Source organism: Vanessa cardui, chromosome 29, assembly GCF_905220365.1.
Source record: "Vanessa cardui chromosome 29, ilVanCard2.1, whole genome shotgun sequence".
Taxonomy (NCBI): Eukaryota; Metazoa; Arthropoda; class Insecta; order Lepidoptera; family Nymphalidae; genus Vanessa; species Vanessa cardui.
Window position 1 is genome coordinate 3,832,695 of NC_061151.1, and position 21,343 is coordinate 3,854,037.

At 35.2% G+C, this 21,343-nt stretch overlaps 1 pseudogene; it reads left to right on the forward strand.

The window, feature by feature from the left end:
- Positions 1 to 5,567: 5,567 nt before the first annotated feature.
- LOC124542050 lies at positions 5,568 to 5,628 on the forward strand (annotated as a pseudogene).
- The last annotated feature ends 15,715 nt before the right edge of the window (positions 5,629 to 21,343 follow it).

A 21,343-nucleotide genomic window follows, 5' to 3' on the forward strand; every position in this document is an offset into this window, starting at 1 on the left:
TTTAAGCGACGTTTTTTGATCAAATAAATAAATACTGCATTCCAAATCACACAGTCACTTACACCCAAGTATTTGTTGCTTCGAAATATACAGATAAAACCAAAAAGTATGTATCTATGGGTAGAGTGCACAATTAATCAGAATTTCTCGACAGATAAAAAATCAATACGGTTTTATTGACCTGCTTTGAACCCAGAGACTCTGGATCCAGTTTTAAAGCCAGCCACTACACTAAACAGGCGATAAACAACCTAATTTACTAATTAGTATAAATTAAAAATATTATAAGCTAAAAATCATGCAATCGAGATTAAATTTATAAATTATTTACTAGAAGTTGTTATGAGGTGCACAGGTTCATTAAATTAAATAATTAATATGAGTTATTATTAAATTTACATCGCGAATTTAAAAATTCAAAATCTACTAGCTTGATATATAAAAATATGATTTTATATTTATATATTAATACTATATATAATTTAGTAACATAAGAATTAATAACAATCAATGCTTAATATATACAAATATGAAATAAAACTAATTACTGTATAAATCTTGACCGCGTGGAATAGTGGCAAGAATGCTTGCAGCGTTTCCCCGTTGATCTGATTCTGATCCTCTGGGCAAACGAACCAGCCCTCGTGTCACCAGTGGAGGCAATGAGGCGAGGTGTTATACATTTGATGAATCTTTTTGCACCACTACTCCAATGGCCAAGCGTGTCCAATTAATAGTCCGGTCATCCTAGGCATTCGATGATACACTTACAAGCTCATAATTGGTAAAATTGTTTTAAATATAATCCATAACACTAAAAAGTCTATTATAGATCCGCTTACCGCTTTCTGTTCATATGTATGTATCTTTAAAATAACATAACGGTTTTGATGCGGGTTTTTTTAATAGATAGTTTGATTGGATAGGAAGGTTTTTGTATACATTGTATTTGTTTTAGTAGTAGTGGCCGTCTGGGTACCCCCACTCATCAGTTATTCTACCACCAAATAACAGTACACAGTATTGTTGTGTTCCGGTTTGAAGGGTGAGTGAGCCAGTGTAACTACAGGCACAGGGGACATAATATCTTAGTTCCCAAGGTTGGTGGCACATTGACGATGTAAGAAATAGTTAATATTTATTACAGCGTCATTATCTATGGGTGATGGTGACCACTTACCATCAGGTGGCCCATATGCTCGTCCGCCAGCCTATGCCATATAGACGGGATTGCACAAAGCGCTACCACCAAGTAAATTTCATCAAATACCTACCGTTCAACGGATGTAGCATCGGAAAATGCAATGGAATGAAATTAAAATCAATTACTGCCGATTTACACAACCAATAGAAATAGCTCCCTATCGCGCAATTCGACGCTATTCGTTACTATAGATTCACGCGTCAGAAAAAGCAAGTGCATGCAATCCACGCGTCAAAGTGAAGATTAGGTCATTATGATATTACAAGTTATTACGTTTGTGCAAAGATCATATTCGCACGAAAAATAAATATTGATAATTTGGGATAGCGTACTCAATTCGTATGTGATCGGTTTTACGAATTCTGCCGATGCGACATCTAAGTTGTGTCGTACTATACTTTCGCATTTATAATATTAGTTTAGATTACATGGTGCAACTTTCCGGACGCACATATTGCGAGCTGTCAGATTGCTTTCAAATTCATTGGATTTTGGCGTGAAGCAAAGAAATACAGTCAGGTGTATCGTTGACGATGTATTTTGACGACCTCCGTGGTCGAGTAGTGTGTACACCGGTTTTTATTGGTACGCCATTCCGAAGTCCCGGGTTCATTTCTCGGATGACTCTATGTAGAAGTTCATTAGTTTTCTATGTTGTTTTAAGTCCGGGTGGTACCGTTTTTGTGGTACCGTTGTTACTTCTGATTTTCCATAACACAAGTGCTTTAGCTACTTACAATGGGATCAGAGTAATGTATGTGATGTTATAATGTCATAAAATTCGCAAAGCAGAAATTCATTAACGCATTTTGTTATCAATTATTTAATATATCTACACAATATAATAAAATTGGAGTGTCTGTTCGTAATATTAAAATAGCTCTTATTTACTCAATGCACAAGTAATATGTAAGTATACACGGTTCATATACCAAAACAACATTTTTTACAATTTTTGTCCGTCTGTCTATCTATCTGTTTGTTCCGGCTGGACCGATTTTGATGGGACTTTCACTGGCAGATAACTGATATAATGAGTAACTTAGGGTACAATATTTTTTTTTTGTTAAATTCAAACACGTACAAAGTCACGGGCTCAGCTAGCATATAATAATATAATAGTAATATTAATTCAATATTAACTTATGTTTAATTGATGTGTCGTGCATTTGCTTACGTACATAGGTAAGTTAAAAATAAATTAGCGTTAATATTGTTATTGTTCGATCGTGAGGTGCTTTACCTTTAAAAGGTAATATTCCCAACGACATTATCATTGTCTCTTGTCTGTTTGTATAAAAATTGTTAATGTATTCTTAAGTAAGTTACTTAGATAAGTACAAGAGTGTACATTTTAATGGCCAGAGAAGTAAATAAATATAAATATATAATATACGAATTTGAGACAACATCACATACATTACTCTGATCCCAATGTAAGTAGCTAAAGCACATGAGTTATGGAAGAGAAAACAAAAGATTATCTATATCGACTCGGCCGGGAATCGAACCCGGGACCTCGGAGTGGCGTACCCTTGAAAACCGGAGTACACACCACTCGACCACGGAGGTCTTCATATAAATATAACAAAAGTTCGGCCTTGACTGTGATTGGCTAAAAATTGCGTTTTGGGTATCGACTGCAGTGACTCGAGATGGTCCAGTGGTTGGAACACGTGCATCCTAACCGATGATTGCGGGTTCAAACCCAAGGAAGCATTACTGAATAGTTTTGTGCTTAATTTGTGTTTATAATTCATCTCGTGCTCGACGGTGAAGGAAAACATCGTGACGAAAACTGCATGTGTCTAATTTCATAGAAATTCTGCCACATGTGTATTCCACCAATCTGCATTGGAACAGCGTTGTGGAATATGTTCCAAACCTTCTCCTCAAAAGGGAGAGGAGGCGTTAGCCCAGTTGTTGTTATTGTTGCTTGTTGTTGGGTCGGCGAAGTAAATATCGCATCTTCGGAAATAAAATGAAATGCATATAAGTTTAGTTGCAATAGTTAATTACAAATATATCTTACATTAAGCTGTTAGTAAATCGCATAGAATTCATAAATCTAAAATTATTTTATCTTAACTCGTCCAACCATTGAAATTTGCAATACACAAGATTATTGTAAATTTACGTAGACACCTACAAATAATTCAGAATTTATTTGTCTTGCATTTATTTACTTATACTGTGATTCATATTGGAAATTCCATTCACTTTACTTGAATATTTCTTAGTAGGTTTTTCAGAAGAACATGCTACAAATGATTACTTTATTAGATTCCAACATATGTATCTTAAGTTCTTCGTATTGTTTTGTTTTTCTTTTCATATTTGTTGTTGTAAGTAATAGTAATTAATAGTTTCATTAGCATGTAGTGTTTGCTTTTAAATGATTTTACATAATCTACGTATGTATATCAACAACAACATCAACAACCTGCAAATTCCCACTGCTGGGCTATAGGCCTCCTCTCCCTTTGAGGAGAAGGTTTAAAACATATTCCACCACGCTGTTCCAATGCGAGTTGGTGGAATACACATGTGGCAGAATTTCTATGAAAATTGTCACATGCAGGTTTCCTCACGGTGTTTTCCTTCACCGCTGAGCACGAGATGAATTATAAAGACAAATTAAGCACATGAATCAGCGGTGCTTGCCTGGGTTTGAACCCGCAATCATCGGTTAAGATGCACGCGTTCTAACCACTGGGCCATCTCGACTCTGTATGTATATCATCTAATTGTATATTTATGTTTAAATGACAAATGTAAAAATTGCTAGAAAACCCAATAAATAAATATCTGATGGCGAGGAAGTGGACTGGCTCCCTGCCTTCTCCGGCTCATTTAGTAGCTACGTACCCCCTTTTTTTGTTTTATTTTTATCACTGGAAAAATGCTTTACGCGCTTCCCCCACGTGATGGAAAGTGGGGGGTTGGTACTCCCCGGTTTCCTAGACGCCTAGTGCGCCCAGGTCCACCGGGTTTACCCACTAAAAAACCAGCGGTACCCTCTCTTTCGGCGGACGCCACGGGATCGCTTACGCATCTTATCATCACTTATCGTGACGCCCTGACGAGCTACGTACCCCCCTGGTAATGTGAAATATGCTCCTAACCTTCTCAAAGGGAGATAAGGCCTTAGCCCAGCAGTGGGAAATGTACAGGCTGATATGTGGATGTATGATGTGGATGATCCAAATGTGATAAGCACATGAAAGTTTTCAAGATAAAGTAGCTAAGCTTGATAAATATGTATTCAGACTTTAATGACTAGTATACAGAAGGATGACGACAGGAAAAAATTATGATTGTATCAGTCAATTAATGGTACGATCAAAGGAAAATTTGAATATACCCAGTTCCCTCATAACTCTACCCTTACCCTTATACTGTTGTAGTCATGCTGGAGTTCAGCTGTGGACTGCTAAAAAGTACCAACTAGACTTGAGAGATAAGTCACATTCACAGTCTCAGGATTCACAAAGGGCTCTGACAGTCTGACGTCCGCTTTCAAACTCTTTCAGGCCTGTGGATTGAGTAAATTTCGCACTGATGGGAACATAATTATTCCGCCTCGCTGTTCCAATGCGGATTGATGGAATGTACATGTGGCAGAATTTCGATGAAATTAGACACATGCAGGTTTCCTCATGATGTTTTCCTTCACCACCCAGCACGAGAGGAATTATAAACACAAATTGAGCACATGAATATTCAGTGGTGCTTGTCTGGGTTTGTACGCGCAATTATTGGTTAAGATGCACGCGTTCTAACCACTAGGCCATCTCAGCTACAATCGTCGCACGACATGGTATAATAAGTTTTCTTCTCAAAAGGGGAGAAAAGCTACGCCCAGCAGTATAGTGTACAATCAATACATGACTTTTATCCTCCAGAGTGAGCTGAGGTACCCAAAAATATTGTTACATAATTTACAAATTAACGCGACACCATTCCATTCCTCGATATACAGGTTAGTTTGGTCTCATAATAATATATAATAATTAAATAATACGCGTTTTTTACTTCGTTAAATATTACTAGGTTTTTTGTAGATCTCGATAACATCAAAAATTTACAAACAAAAAGCTTCCACGCTTTTAATTTTATTTAATCTTATCAAAAGACGATCAAAATATACTTTGATTTTTAAAGCAAGCTTGAAAATACTACGTATTATTTGTAGCGTCAATAGCGAAATGATTTACGAGCTGCTTACCAATGTAAGAGACGCAGGATCACTTCTGATTCTTTGGGCTATTGTAGAACCCACCAAACAGATGTGATAAGCTTAAAAGGAGATATATATAGGAATATTAGTAAATTCTTAATTAATTTAGGATATTACTAGTATGTACTCGCTTCAGCATTACATATACTAAAATTGGAACGGTACAGAGAAGATTAGCATGGCCACATTTTGTCACGGTAGCATGCGTAAGCGATCCCGTGGCCAAAAGACAGAGAGGGTACCGCTGGTTTTTTAGTGGGTAAACTCGACTTACTTGGTCGCAATCGGCGTTCACCCCCCCCCCCCGCCCCCCACTTTCCATCACGTGGGGGGAAGCGCGTAACGCGTTTTAAGAAAAAGGATATTGCTAGTATTCTTAAAAAATCATCATCATCGTCAGCCCGTTTTTGTCCACTGCTGGACATAGGCCTCTCACAGAGCACGCCACTGTGGTCTTTCTCCGGCTACTCGCATCCAGCTCCTGCCTGCCGCCTTGCGTATATCGTCACTCCACCGTGACTGAGAACGTCCTACACTACGTTTGCCGAGACGCGGTCTCCACTCTAGAACACGTTTTCCCCAACGGTTGTCGGTTCTACGACAATCGACAAAAAAAATCAAAATTTGTTTATTTTTTTACGAAATATAATCGGAAACAATTGAGACAAAATCCATTTGAGACGAAAATGAAAAGATACAGAGTTACCAAACTTTTCTCAGAAGTCGTTACGATTATGACGCATTCAAGATCAATTCGCAAATGGTCACGTACCACGATCCCACATAAAGATCTTGTTAACCCATCCAATAAGAGGAAGTAAGCATGTTGTTAAAGGAAAATGCAGATGGCACTGCAATTCACTGAAGCACCTTCCAGTTTGTTAATTTTGGAAGAACAAATTTGTAAACAAATGGAACTTCTAGGAAATTTTGCCTATAAACAAGATTTTGATGAGCTTAGGGTTATATGCTCAATGTGCTACGGAGCTTCTACTGTCGTACTTATCTTCATCTCTTTTGGGTGTTTTTTTATGCTGTAAATGACAAATGGACAAGATGTTCAGCTGATGAAAAGTGACACCAAATGGTACCAACATCCATGGACATCTGAAACACCGGATAGCTTGCAGATGCGTTGTCTCAAAGAAATGAATGTACCCAATCCATCAAAATCAAAATAAACTTTATTCAACTGGGCTTTTGCAAGCACTTTTGAATCGCCATTTAACAATAAGTGAAGCTACCACCGTTTCGGAAAGTAGATTCTACCGAGAAGAACCGGCAAGAAAATCAGTAATTACTCTTTTCAACATGTAAAAAATGCACTCATATTAGTTAAATACACTTATACATGTATGTAATGTATCCTGCCTTGAAGTCAACAGGTATTAATTCCAAGCTTTTTTATCATCTACAACTTTCCCATCTTTCATTTTCATCTTTCCCAAAGCCCTTACTTATACCCTATATTTATATAATAAATCATTACAAATATAATACATAATAACCAAGACTATAATTTAGGAATAACTTCCGACCTCTTATACCATAAAATTAATTCCAAGTTAGAAAAAAAAACACCAAAGAAGTTGAACATATAATTAAATTAATAATTAATCTTTTTACGTAACAACCCCCTCGACCTCCAGTTAGACAATTACGTCAGTAATAACAACAATTATTTTATAATAATTTAATAATTGTGCTAAATTGTTTGTCACATTTACAACGCATATAATGTTTTTCCGTGAAGTTGCAAGTATTTTAATTACAGCGCATTAAAATATTATAAAAATACGACGTGCTATTCGGGGAAGAATCGCTTTACAAAGATATATAATAATAATAATAAGTATTGGACAAAATCACATACATTACTCTGATCCAATGTTAGTAGATGAAGCACTATTTTATGGAAAATCGGAAGTAACGGCGGTACCACAAACACCCAGATATAAGATAACATAGAAGTAGTACATTTACTATATATTTATATACTTTGTCTACATCGACTCGGCCAGGAATTAAACCTGGGACCAAAGTAATCTTTTTTTATGGTATACTTTGGTGGACGAGCATATGGGCCACCTGATGGTAAGTGGTCACCATCACCCATAGACAATGACGCTGTCAGAAATATTAATTATTCCTTACATCGTCAATGTGCCACCAACCTTTGGAACTAAGATGTTATGTCCCTTGTACCTGTAGTTACACTGACTAACTCACACTTCAAACCGGAACACAACAATACTGAGTACTGTAATTTGCCATTACTGTTAAAGCCCTACCACCATGTAGGAGTGGCGTACCTATGAAAAGTGGTGTATACAATATTTGACCACGGAGGTTGTGAAATTAAAATCAATATGTGTTACATTTTTTTTAAATATATATATATGGATATTCGTTTAACATCTAAGGTAAAGGTCACCAACACCCACATAGACATTGGCACTGAAGAAATATTGCCTAAAGCGAATTCATAAAGATGTCCTTTAATTCGTAGTAAGACTTTGGGGGTAGCAGAAAACAGCGAATCTAACTATTACTTTATACAAAGAAGTTATCCCCAAGGATGTTGATGCAAATGAAAGAAGGTTTTATATATCTAAAAAAACTGATATTTATAGGTAGTGGTCACTATCATATGCTGGTAGAGCTTACTTTACCACCCACTCATCAGATATTCTAACACCATATAACAGTACTCAGTATTATAGTGTTACAGGCACAAGGAAAATAACATCTTAGTTCCCAAGGTTGATGGCGCATTGTTGATGTGAGGAAGGGTTAATATTGTTTACAACACTACTGTTTTGGGGTGGTGATAGTCACTTACCATCAGGGGCCCATATGCTCGTCCACCAACATATATCATAAAATAAATAAATAAATATCAGGTGGCTCATTGACCAATCCCATCCTTGTAAAATAGCTTTTAGATCAACGTAACGATCAAATTGATGTATATAATTTAACTGTTAGAAAATATATTCGTTTATAATCCATTCACGTTATTTTATGGCCGTTTTATGGTTAACTAAAGTGTAATAAAATTATTTAAGTAAGTATAATTAACTTGCTCATGATCTCTGAACTTGACGACATGGTTCTGCTATTCTTAAACCTTGAGATTACATAAAGCTTATACATATTTAAAAATAAATTTTATTATTTATAAAAAAAGTCACAAAAAAAATCGCCCCCAGACTCGTCGATAGAAGCATTCATGAGGAAGGTTTTGGTATATTATTAAGGTTTTTGTGTAAATAAGTTGAAATGGAACGACAATTGTGAAATATGTCGGAAAAAGGCAACAAGAAATAATGTAAAAATATTTAAAGAAAATCCTGTCCAACCGTTCGAAGCCGAGCTCCTAGTAACTTATAAATGCGCCATTTTATTTCGCTTTTAATTATTTATATTTAATAATTATCGCTTCGCTTTCAGCGCGTACACATGTACGGATGAAAATCTGCTATATGAGCACCGAATTCATTAGGAACCTCTAAAGAAGATGATGGGCTAATTACAAACTGTTAATCATCATTACCTCGTACAAAACAACGTCGCTTACCATTGTGTCCCTATATATGCTGAGATCTGTGAAAATACACAGCGAATATTTTTTAATACATTTTATTTTTTTAATAGATTGATTGATTTATGTGGAAGGTTTATATATATAGTACATTCACAATATAGTAGAGAAACACGGATAATTTGAGTTTCTCAAGTTTCGGTTTGTATTGTCTAATTACTGAAAAACTGTTATAAGACATTCTGTAGTATATTTAGTATCGTAGGATCGCTAGTAAAGACATACTATCTACATATATGTAAAATTATTTCTGTTTATTTTTTTTTGAAACTTTTAATAGATCATCGTATTTTACTCTCTCAAAATAAACGCTGAAATATTTTTAGAACGCTGATGAATAAATTCTGAGGTCTGAGGAGTCTTATATTATAAAATACTAGATGAAATCCGGCTTCGTATGGATAAAAGAAATAGATCTAAATAAAATTGGTTTTAACGTTACTATCAAAACTTTATATTATTATCCGTAAACATCAAACATGGCCCGCCCGTCGAGCTGTCATGTCATTGAATTTTATGTATTGAATATGGAAATATCTTGATTAGATAAATTTCGCGGATATATGTTGTCGACTTAAAATATCATCATTTTTAACGATCTATAATTGAGGATAGGTTTCGATCGAGTCTATTGTAGATTTGCACGAAATCATAAATATAAATAAGTCAGTTCAGAAACACGTGGAACATTAAAGTGAAGCAACAAATTGCGAATTTCTTAAAGGTCATATCTTAGTTCTCAAGGTCAGTGATCCATTGGTGAAATATAAGGAATGGTTTATATTACTTGCAGCACCAGTCTTTATGGTAAGTGGAGAAAGAAGGAAAGAAAGAGAGACAGAAATAAAGCAATGTTTATTTACGACACAACAATTATAAAAAGTATAGAAGAATAAAAATCAAAGATAAACAATAATTTGTAAAAGAACAACAGCCTGTAAATTTGCCAATGCTGAGTTACGCACTGCTCCAATGCGGGTTGGTGGAATACACATGTGACAGAATTTCTTTGAAATTAGAAACATGCCAGTTTTTTCACGAGTTTTTCCGTCACCGCCGGCAACGAGATGAATTACAAACACAAATTAAGCACATGAATATTCAATGGTCCTTGTCTGGGTTTGAAACCGCGATCATCTGTTAAGATACACGCGTTCTAGGCATTGGGCCATCTGGAATTGTGTATTAAGTAGAACCTACAAAGAAGCACAACAAAAAGGAAACAAAAAGAAGACGAAATTTGGTAAGCAATAATAGAAATCGTTACTAAAGTTATTAATTGCGGGATATTTACCATGTTTTTTATTTTTATTCGGTGGAGCTCGATATTTCGACATTATCTACGAATGTCTTGTTCACGAGTCTGAAGTTTGAGGGTAGATGTTGATAATGTTAGAAGTGTCCATATCGAACTTTATAGTTACCCCTAATAATTATAGCTACGGAGATAAAGCCACTTTGGTTTGAAAATATAAATCCCATTTACTCCCAATTCCGTGAAAAGTTTGAAAAAACCCTTGTTAGTGCACCTCTAGGATACTCAAGGTATACGTGTGCCAAATTTCAAGTCACTAGGTCCAGTGGTTAAGGCTATACGTTGTCTGTCAGTCACTCAGTAACGGAAGAGTTTTATATATGTATATTGATTTTTAAAGATAACATGCAGAATGAACAGTGACGTGACAATTCAAGGTCAAGCAGGATTATTTACCTTTCTTTCTAATCTTTTGGATAAAGGGGAGTCCAAATGAGTATGGCAAAAGATGTCTGTAATCAGCGGCGAATCCTTCAAGGCCTCGTCTGTCAACAGCCTTAGGTTTACGCCTTGAGTTCGCTAAACTTTGAATTCTGACTTTGGACTCTGACTTCGAATAACATCATAACAGCATTGATCAATTTAATTTAATTAATATTAAATTAAACAATATTTTCCTATTAGAATTTGTTTAAAAAATTGAATGGGAAAATACCGAATAAGAACCGGATGGAAGTGGAAGGTGTGCTTATTTACTTAAGGAGTTTAAAACCCATTCACAACGACAACCTCCATGGTCGGGTAATGTGGTCCCAGGTTCGATTCGCGCTCGAATCGATGTAGAAAACTTCATTAGTTTTCAATGTTGTCTTGGCTCTGCGTGTTTGAAGTACCATCGTGACTTCTGATTACGTACATTGGGATCAGAGTAATGTATGTGATGTTGTCTCATATTAATTTATTTGTAGTGGCCAACATTAGCTGCTATTTATAAATCCCGGAGAAGATCAGGATATCATCTGTATCCATGAGTTAGTAGAATAGGAAAACAGCTGGACGATACGACGTTTCGATTTGAATGCGATACTGACAATTTGTTATCGGAATTAGTTCCTGTAGGGCTGTTCTGTAAGGGACTCGAACTCACTAGCAGAATACTAGCTTGAAATGTCAGATATTATTGATTTTATATATAAATTATTATCAAAGTACTTTTTTGTTCCATTCGCAGTCGAAACGCTTGGCCCTTGGAGTAGTGGTGCAAAAAGCTTCATGAAAAGTATAACACCTCGCCTCATTGCCTCCACTGGTGACAGGAGGGCTGGTTCGTTTTTTGCCCAGAGGATCGGAATTGCGATTCAACGGGCAAATGCTGCTAGCATTCTTGCCACCATCCCACGCGGTCAAGATTTATACAGTAACTAGTTTAAGTTCATATTTGTATATATTTAGGCATTTAATGTTATTAATTCCATGTTAATATTTTTTTTATATATTAATAGAATATAATAAATTAATAAAGTAAAGAAGATTGAAGACAATATATTTTTTATATATTTATATATGTCTGTGATTGTGGTTGTTTGTTGTTGACAAACTCCAATTATAACTAAACTAATGCTATTTTATGTTCCTATTTACCCCTTTCAAGCTTATCACTTGTGTTAGGAGTGACAACAATAAACTAAGGGCTCAGGATCTATCCTGAGAGTTTAACATCGCTAGGCGCTCCAGGAACCATTTCTCCAATGACCCTACAATTCTATTTTTGATTTAGATTTTTTTGTCATTTCAAAATCAAAATAAAAAAATGAACTTTACAAGCACTTTTGAATCGTCATTTAACAATTAAGTGAAGCTACCACCGGTTCAGAAAGTAGGTTCTATCGAAAAGAACCGACAAGAAACTCAGTAGTCACTCTATTTCACCATTTAAAAATACATTTGTGTTAGTTAATTACAATTATATTTATGTAATACATAAAATCAATTGAAAGCAATTTCGTTATTTATTTGTTTAATTAAGAAAGGCAGAAGAATAATACCCATACTGCCTCTTTCGGGAATTCCCTTGGATCCTTGTAGCGTTATAACTAGCTAGTAGACTATGGCAGTTAACTTATTATAACATCATTACATAGTTTAATAAAAGTCACTAAATGCTCTCTGTCCCTATGTAAGCTTAGATCTTTAAAAATCGCAATGGATTATGTAGCTATTGTATGTATAATACATGGACAATATAGTAAAGACACACAGATAATTTTAAAAGCTTGTAATGTGATGTCGTAAATAAACAAATTCTGTAGTATATTTGAGTCGAGATGGCCCAGTGGTTAGAACGCGTGCATCTTAACCGATGATTGCGGGTTTAAACCCAGGCAAGAACCGCTGATTCATGTGCTTAATTTGTCTTTATAATTCATCTCGTGCTCAGCGGTGAAAGAAAACATCGTGAGGAAACCTGCATGTGACAAATTTCATAGAAATTCTGTCACATGTGAATTCCACCAACCCGCATTGGAACAGCGTGGTGGAATAAAATCCAAACCTTCTCCTCAAACGGATAGGAGGCCTTTAGCCCAGCAGTGGGTATTTACAGGCTGTTGTTGTTGTTGTAGTATATTTAGTATCAGCATTGCACTCGTGCAAAGTCGGGGCGGGTCGCCAGTGTTTTTATAATTTAATTATACATACATTATATGTACATATCGCGAGTAATAAATATATGTAATCAGGCGGATGATCACGGTACAATCCACATTCCGAACTGGTAACTAGAATTACGATAAAACATTACATGTGAGAATCTATTTGAATATATTTTTATTTAGATATATTTTTTTTATTTTACGTAATGTATACGTACATGTCTGTCTATATATTTGTATTTGATTTATTTAATTTACATTATTCTCAGTACCTCCCATTGGAGGTAACAATGTGTTGGTACCTAGTTGTACCCAGATGGGCTGGCGCAACCTATTTCCTTATTTATTGAAAGGCCCTTTATGACTCTGTACATACAATGCCGCCGGGCGAGAAGGCGATTGTTGGGATACCTCTTGTGAGTCTGGATTTCGGAAGGACGCCAGACCCTATTGATACGGAAACAACACACACACATTCATTTAATACCAACTTTTTGGAAGAATAAGACCTTAAAAAAGCTGGACTTTAAAGCTGACATTTATTGTACCCCCAAAAGGAGAACGGAATGAGTTATATAACTGAGCGTGGTGGAAAGCTCCAAATAATTTCCGACAAAGGAAACATTTGTACCCCCACTAGGGAGACACTTTCTTTGCACCATGTACTAATATTATTAATTAAATATATACTTCATATAAAAAAAATTATCAATTTAATATATATTGTAATTAAAAATATGTTGACAAATACGGAGGAAATCTTTAGTATTGCATAAAAGGAATATTTTGTATTACGCGCTAACCTAATTGACCCGTCATATTATTCTGTTTATACTAATAATACTCATATAAATACTAATATTATAAATGAGAGGGTAACTCTGTCCGTTACATCTTGTCAAAACGGCTGAACCGATTAAGATGAAATTTGGTACGTAGAAAAAAAATATATATATTTTCTTCATGTAGGCTTTTACAAGCACCGTTGAATCGTTTAACAAACTAGATTAAGGGAAGCTATCAACAGTTCGGAATGTAGATTTAAAGTAAAGTAACAGCCTGTAAATTTCCCACTGCTGGGCTAATGGCCTCCTCTCCCATTACGAAAAGGGCTTGGAACATATTGTAGATTTAACCGATAAGAATTGGAAATAAATTCAATAGTCTCTTTATCATATCTTAATCGCACGGTGAAGTATATTCTTGGTTTTTTTAAACCTAAATACTTGAGCAAACTCTTAAATGCGAGCATCACCGTGGGCGACAATTAGTAGTTTATATAAATACAGAAAAAGTCCCAAGAACTAGTTATAATTGTGTACATAGTGTACTTGGAATTATTGAAGATATCATAATAAAATCTCACGTTTTCTATGGCCCAACTTCACTGTTACAGAGTTAAACGGTGGATTTTTAACCTGAGTTTAACAATTAAAAAATGACTGCTTCATCCGTCTAGGCCCTAGACGGATGAAGCTAGACTAGACTCTAGGGGACTAGACCCCCTAGACTCTAGGGGATGGTTAATGCTGAACACGAGGACTTGTGTCTATCACCTTAAAATGCTATAGCTGGATACACGCTGATTTTCAATGGTACCCTACCATTGAAAACCAGCGTTCTTGGAACCCAACTTGGAAGCTGAATGGTAACCTTTAGGACACGTTAAGTATCATTGTGTTGTTTTGTATTGTTGTTGTTTTTTTGTATATTAAGTTAGTGAGTACTTATAGTTGGTTAATATGTTTTTATTTTTGTTGTTTTTCTTTTTTTTTGTTTTAAATTTTTTATACTTCTTATTCTTTTATTATTTACTGTGTCCTAATAAACATTTCTTTCTTTCTTTACACTGTAAAAACTTTACACTGTTAAAAAGTCTGCTGATAAGGTAGTGTACTTAATCAGTTTGGATATTGGAATCGTTGATTAACAAATTCGTGAGCACAGCCTTACTGTGGTAATTAATAGCTTAAGTTAATACGTGCTTAGCTGTAATTGATATAGCATTATGGTGCATATTGTTTGTATTGTACTTGGTGGAAAATATTCTAGCGCCAAGAACAATATGTAGTATTGTTGTGTTCCGATTTGGATATGAGTGAACCAGTGTAACTACAGGTATAAGGGATATAACATCATAGTTCCCAAGGTTGGTGGCATATTGACGATGTAAAGAATAGTTAATATTTCTTACAGCGTCATTGTCTATGGGTGTTGGTGACCACTTGCCATCAGGTCGCCCATATGCTCGTCCGCCAACCTATACCATAAGAAATAAGTTCCAGTACGTTAATACGACGAACAAGTGTTATATTATTATAGCTGTAATTGATATACCATTATGGTGCATATTATTTGTATTGTACTTCGTGGAAAATATTCTAGTGCCAAGAGCAATATATAGTATTTTTGTGTTCCGATTTGAATATGAGTGAGCCAGTGTAACTGCAGCTATAAGGGATATAATACCGTTAACTTAACCATCTTGTTTTTGAATGTCATCGATGGATCCTTGTTAATTTTGATCCTATTTGAATTTAAATATATATCACCGTAAAATTACAAAATTCGTTAGATTACAATCTGACGTAATAGATTGTAATCTGTCGAAATATTGTGGACCGAGAGTTATGATTGCAATTTAACGTATTATTTTTCGCTATATTGTAATCTATCGAAGTTAACTGTTAGATTGCAATCTCTCCCGCGTCAAATTGTCAACTGTCGAAAGTTCTTCCTGATTGGCCGGTCTTCTTGTAAGGTCTAACGAATTTTGTAATCTTACTGAGATATAGATATATATATATCACAGTAAAATTTCTATGAAATTTGTCACATGTAGGTTTCCTCACGATATTTTCCTTCAACGCCACAGCACGAGATGAATTATAAAGACAAATTAAGCACATGAAACAGCGGTGCTTGCCTGGCTTTGAACCCGCAATCATCGGTTAAGATGCACGCGTTAACCGCTGGGCCATCTCGACTCACTAGAATACATTATTACATACAAAAACCTTCCTCTCGAATCACTCTATATATTGGAAAAAACCGCATCAAAATCCGTTGAGCAATTTTAAAGATCTAAGCATACAGAGAGACGACAGCGAAAAGAGACTTTGTTTTATACTATGTATACTTCAGGGGTCAATACATATTATATAAATAATACGTAGTGTTAATTATATTAATGTAGGTGTTAGAAGTGTTTTGACGTCAGAAATATCACAATGTACCATTATTTATCATCTTATAATTGTCTTGTTTTTCTTGAAATAAGCTGTGATCATTATTATAATACCCGCATAGTACAGGGTGATAGCGCTCCGTCATTATATATGTGGGCGCGAAACCACGAATTTAAGAAAAACACGTGTCCAGAAATGATTATTTTAATAATTTAAAACTGTTTGATTGTTAAATTAAAAATTTTAAATGTTAAATTAGTCTGAAATATTTAAGTGTTTGTAAACAGGTGTTATGTTGAGTGAATAAGTCTACCCACCTAATTTGTTATAAAAGATCAAGCGCCCGCCGGTATCGACAGGCTTGGTCGAGCCTCATATTAGAATAAATCAGAGAGGATTATTTCTGAGTTTTATTTCATACCACCGAAGATGGTAACAGATCGAAACCTCGTGAAGTCAGCTGTGTTGACGTCATGTTTTTTAAAAACGGGCTCGGACATGCTTCTCCGATATATATTATTTTACTATCATTCCAATACCACCCATGTCATATTCTATGAGCTATCTCAACCTAATAAAGATCTTACGTACTTAAAGGCCGGCAACGCACGCGCAAGCCCGCCGGTGTTGCAGATGTATGGGCGGTGGTAGTCACTTTCCAACAGGTGAGCCTCCTGCTCGTGTGCAGAGGTCACAAAACATAAAAAAATCTTGGTTGGTTTCCTGGAAGACAACGCTATGTAGCGATAAGGTCTCCAAAATTGTACTTCTATTTTATTTACGTACTAGCTTTACTCGCCAGCTTCGCTGGGCATAAATCGCACCAAAATATATTCATAATTATTATTTTATAATTAATTTTTGATCATTAACATTGTACAAATAATAAAGAATCAAAATCAAGAAACATGAGTTTTAACCAAATTCTTAAAAATTATTTCATTTGATATTTGTCATCTATTTCATCTTCTTTAATGTTTTTTTTGATAGGATTTGATATTGGACACATAGCGTTTCTTTTAAATTCAAACTCAACTCTGTAAGTGGCAAATGAGCAGGAGGCACTTACACCATAAAAAGTCCATGCAGTTTTCTCAGTGTTTACCTTGCCTTTATGCACCATCGATGTCTCATGGGAGTAAAATTCATTGGAAAAACAATTCAAACCGTGCGTTATTGTATTATATACTAGCGGGCCATTCTAGTGAATGATTGTATTGGATATACGCATATAAGTTTTATTTTTATATTTTTGTCCTTTATTATTTTTTTTGTTGCTAGCAAATATCTTTCTATTTCAACTTATTTACAAAACCTAATTAATTTATATACTTAAACCATCCTTATGAATTCCTCTATCTATTAGTGAAAACCTCATGAAAATCCGTTCAATAGTTTAGGAGTTTATTGCGAACATACAGACAGACGCGGAAGGGAGATTTAGTTTTATATGTGTATTGATGATGATTGAACAATAAATGCAACAAACATAAATTCTAGTTTTACCAGGAAATATCTTAATAGAGTAATTTGCCTCGTCTCGGCAATTTATTTATCTAATGAGATTTTGTGACATATCTACTTTAGACGAACATCTGAGTCGAGTTAGGTGCAAGGTCGGTTCGAATTTGTATGATGAAAAAGTACATCAAAAATTGATTTCAGAAAGGCACTTCTTGTAAGAAGTCAAAACCTTTTGATAAACTGGTTTATTATCTACTTGACGCCTACGGCTGCACTCGTGTTTTAGGGTTTGGTAGATGTAAGGCATTAAGCGAAGCCTTGGAATTCAATCTTGTTTCATACAATTAATCAAACTTGGTTCAGTGGATTAGTCCTGAAAGAAAGAGGCACACAGATAGCGTTCACATTTACAGAACATACCAAAGAAACACTAATGATATATGACGTGATCTTCTAATCAATTCGTTTATAATTTTTCCAATATTTGGCGAAGAAAGTGACGTCGTGACAAAATTTGAATTCTTCAAATGAAATTCTGATAAGTATTTGCATCCAACGTTTCTTAAACGTCGAGAAGATATAAGGTATAAATCGTTAATGTTCTTAAAAAGGAAGATGATCAAGTTTTCTGTCATTATTGGCACTTGGTGATAGGACTATGGGCTACCCCAACAAGATTGATACCAATCTTCAAATATTAGACCGCTATACAACAATATTCAATCTTGTGATCTCTGAATACTTGCTACCAAGGTTGATAATACATTGACGATTTATGGAATGATAAATCAAATCATTCTAAAAAACTATATTAAGTAAAGCCACAACTGGTACGGAATGTAGATTCTACTTGGAAGAACCGGCATTGACAACGTAAGGAATGATTAATCAAACCATTTTACAAAACTATATTAAGTAAACTGCCAACTGTCATTATATCATCTACTTAAAAGAACCGACAGGGAACTCAGTATTTACCCTTTTTTTCTCACAGTGGAAACTTTTTGTAAGGCCCTTGGACTTGGACCCCTTGGAAACCGAGTTATGTGGGATTCCTACCCGCTAAAACTAATGCGATGGCCGTTAAGAATTGGGGAGGCTATGGGATCTTATCGATTTAACACATCAGTGGAAAGATCTCCTGCTGTGCTCCGTTCATGGCTCGACAGAGCTGTCCTCAGGGGGTGATCTCGACTCCCGATCAATAGTATCCACCACCAAAAATACATAGTTATGTTAGTTAAATATAATTGTATAATAAATAAAATATCAACAAATATTAGCTCATTTTCATTCAGGTTGTCATGTGTTAGGCACAAAAGCGTGCTTGTTAGATTATATCCTTTCTTGGATTTCAAGTTTGCTTCATACCAAATTTCATCAAATTCGGTTCAGCGGTTTGGTCGTGAAATATTTTCACATTTATATATATTTTTAGAACCAGAAGTAGGAAGTAGGTTAACCTGTAAAACAATTATCTTTAATTTAAAATAACAATCAATCTACCACAATAGAAAAGCATTTAGTCTACAACACAAATAACCATCAATAATCACATTACACCGTAATAATTATATTCGCGATCTCAATGTGTCAACTACGAATCTCCCGCCTTTATTTTGAAACGGAAGTTGTGTGACTTGACGCAGAAGTTGCTTGTTTATTCCAACAATATATATATTTGTAGGCCGCCTGACAAATAGCAAAAAGTCTCCACCACTTAATAAATAAATTAAACATAACAAACATAATTCATGACACAAAACATCTCTTAATATTATTTTACATAGAACTCGTGCTAAAAGAATAGTTATTTCATTTAATTGCACACAGCTTAAGATAGGTATTGTACATTATTGTATATAAAAAAAAGCATTTAATTCCAACAATTCCGAGCAAGATATCATTTGTACACAATGCTCCGGGTTAATTGTATATAATAACAGCTATATACATACATATATACATAGCTGATTGACTTTTGTCACTAATCTTATATACCTGAGTTCATGGGTGTTTCATGGCGTCGATGATTTATATTTTGTAATTACCAAGTAATTATTTATTATTTATGGCAAAACATATAAGAAAAATATTTAGCTCTCATTTTATCCTCAAAGAGTGGAATTTTAGTTACACCTGATACACAAGCTCCTCGAAAGCATTTAAGTAACAAATTGGTCATTCAAGCCACAGGGTCAGCCATCTTTAAGCCTATTAAGGGAGTTGGAAAATAGTTTTGTCATTACATATCTGCGGTATTTCTGGTTACTCTACAAATAATCAGTGGAAAATTGTTGAAAGACTTTTTTTTTTGTTTTTTTATTTTTTTTTATGGAATAGGTTGGCGGACGAGCATATGGGCCACCTGAAGTGGTTACCATCACCCATAGACAATGGCGCTGTAAGAAATATTAACCATTCCTTACATCGTCAATGCGCCACCAACCTTGGGAACTAAGATGCTATGTCCCTTGTGCCTGCAGTTACACTGGCTCACTCACCCTTCAAACCGGAACACAACAATATTGCGTATTGTTGTTTAGCGGTAGAATATCTGATGAGTGGGTGGTACCTACCCAGGCGGGCTTACACAAAGCCCTACCACCAAGTGAACCTACTTACTTCTTAGGTTGCTTCTCGTGCAGCAGAGAACCCACCATCTCATATGAGGAAACCAGTATTAAGAGTAGAAGCCGTCGCGAAAACCCTGAACCGAACAGATGATCCGATGACGACCCTCTGTTATCCTATTTTTTCTGTTTTCCCCATTTTCAGTTGAAACACTTGATTTTTGTAGCACCATTAGAAAAACCTTGATAACACCTCGCCCGATTGACCCCACTGGTGATCATTTTGCCCAGAGAAATTACAATTCCATTGAATGAGGACACATGAAGATTGAATGCTATTTTCCTGGGTTTGCACACGTAATCATCGTTCTAACCACTGGGTCATATCTGCAAAGGTACCTAGCAAAAATTAAGGGCAGTACCCTGACTGTACACGAAGTGAAGTTCACATTGAAAGTTGGAAAATTTTGAGGTATCTCAAGTTCAATACACATCAGGACAATAGGGCTCGAAAAACCCAAGAATGGAAAAAATATTGTAAACATTTTTTCTGCTTGTTTATTTACGTCGCAAAAGCACCTTTCAGGTCGAATGCGTCATTTAGGGTCAATGTATATTAGCTTTAGTTAATTCAATAAACTGGTTTTAACTAAGCGACTCATATAACCAGCTAGGTGTTGGCTTCGAACTAGTAAAACCATTAAGTGTTTTTGTTAATATCGAACGATATATATCTGTCTGTACTGACGGACAATTCCACTAATTTAGAACGGTTATACCTGCCGAATTAGGTAGGAGGTAGGCATTTCGGTCTTTGATCGAATTGAAAGTAGACTTCACAATGAAGCGTTTTTTTTAATTAAATGCTACCATCGATTCGGAAAGCAGCCTCTAGCGAGAAGGAAGGGTAAAAAACTCGTATAGTTGCTCTTTTCAAATAAACAGATTTACAATGGTGTTCTTTACAATAATTAGTGTCCTGTGATGGAACCCGAACCGTTTTTTTCTCTCCTCTAGAATCTTAGTGTTAGAGGAATAGAAAAACTACTAAATAGATTATAATAAATTGACTTTTATTCGTTTAATTAACTTCCTGTTTTAAAAATTATATTATATTCCAAATTAAATAGAAAAGATAAACTAAAACTATATTTCTAAATGTAT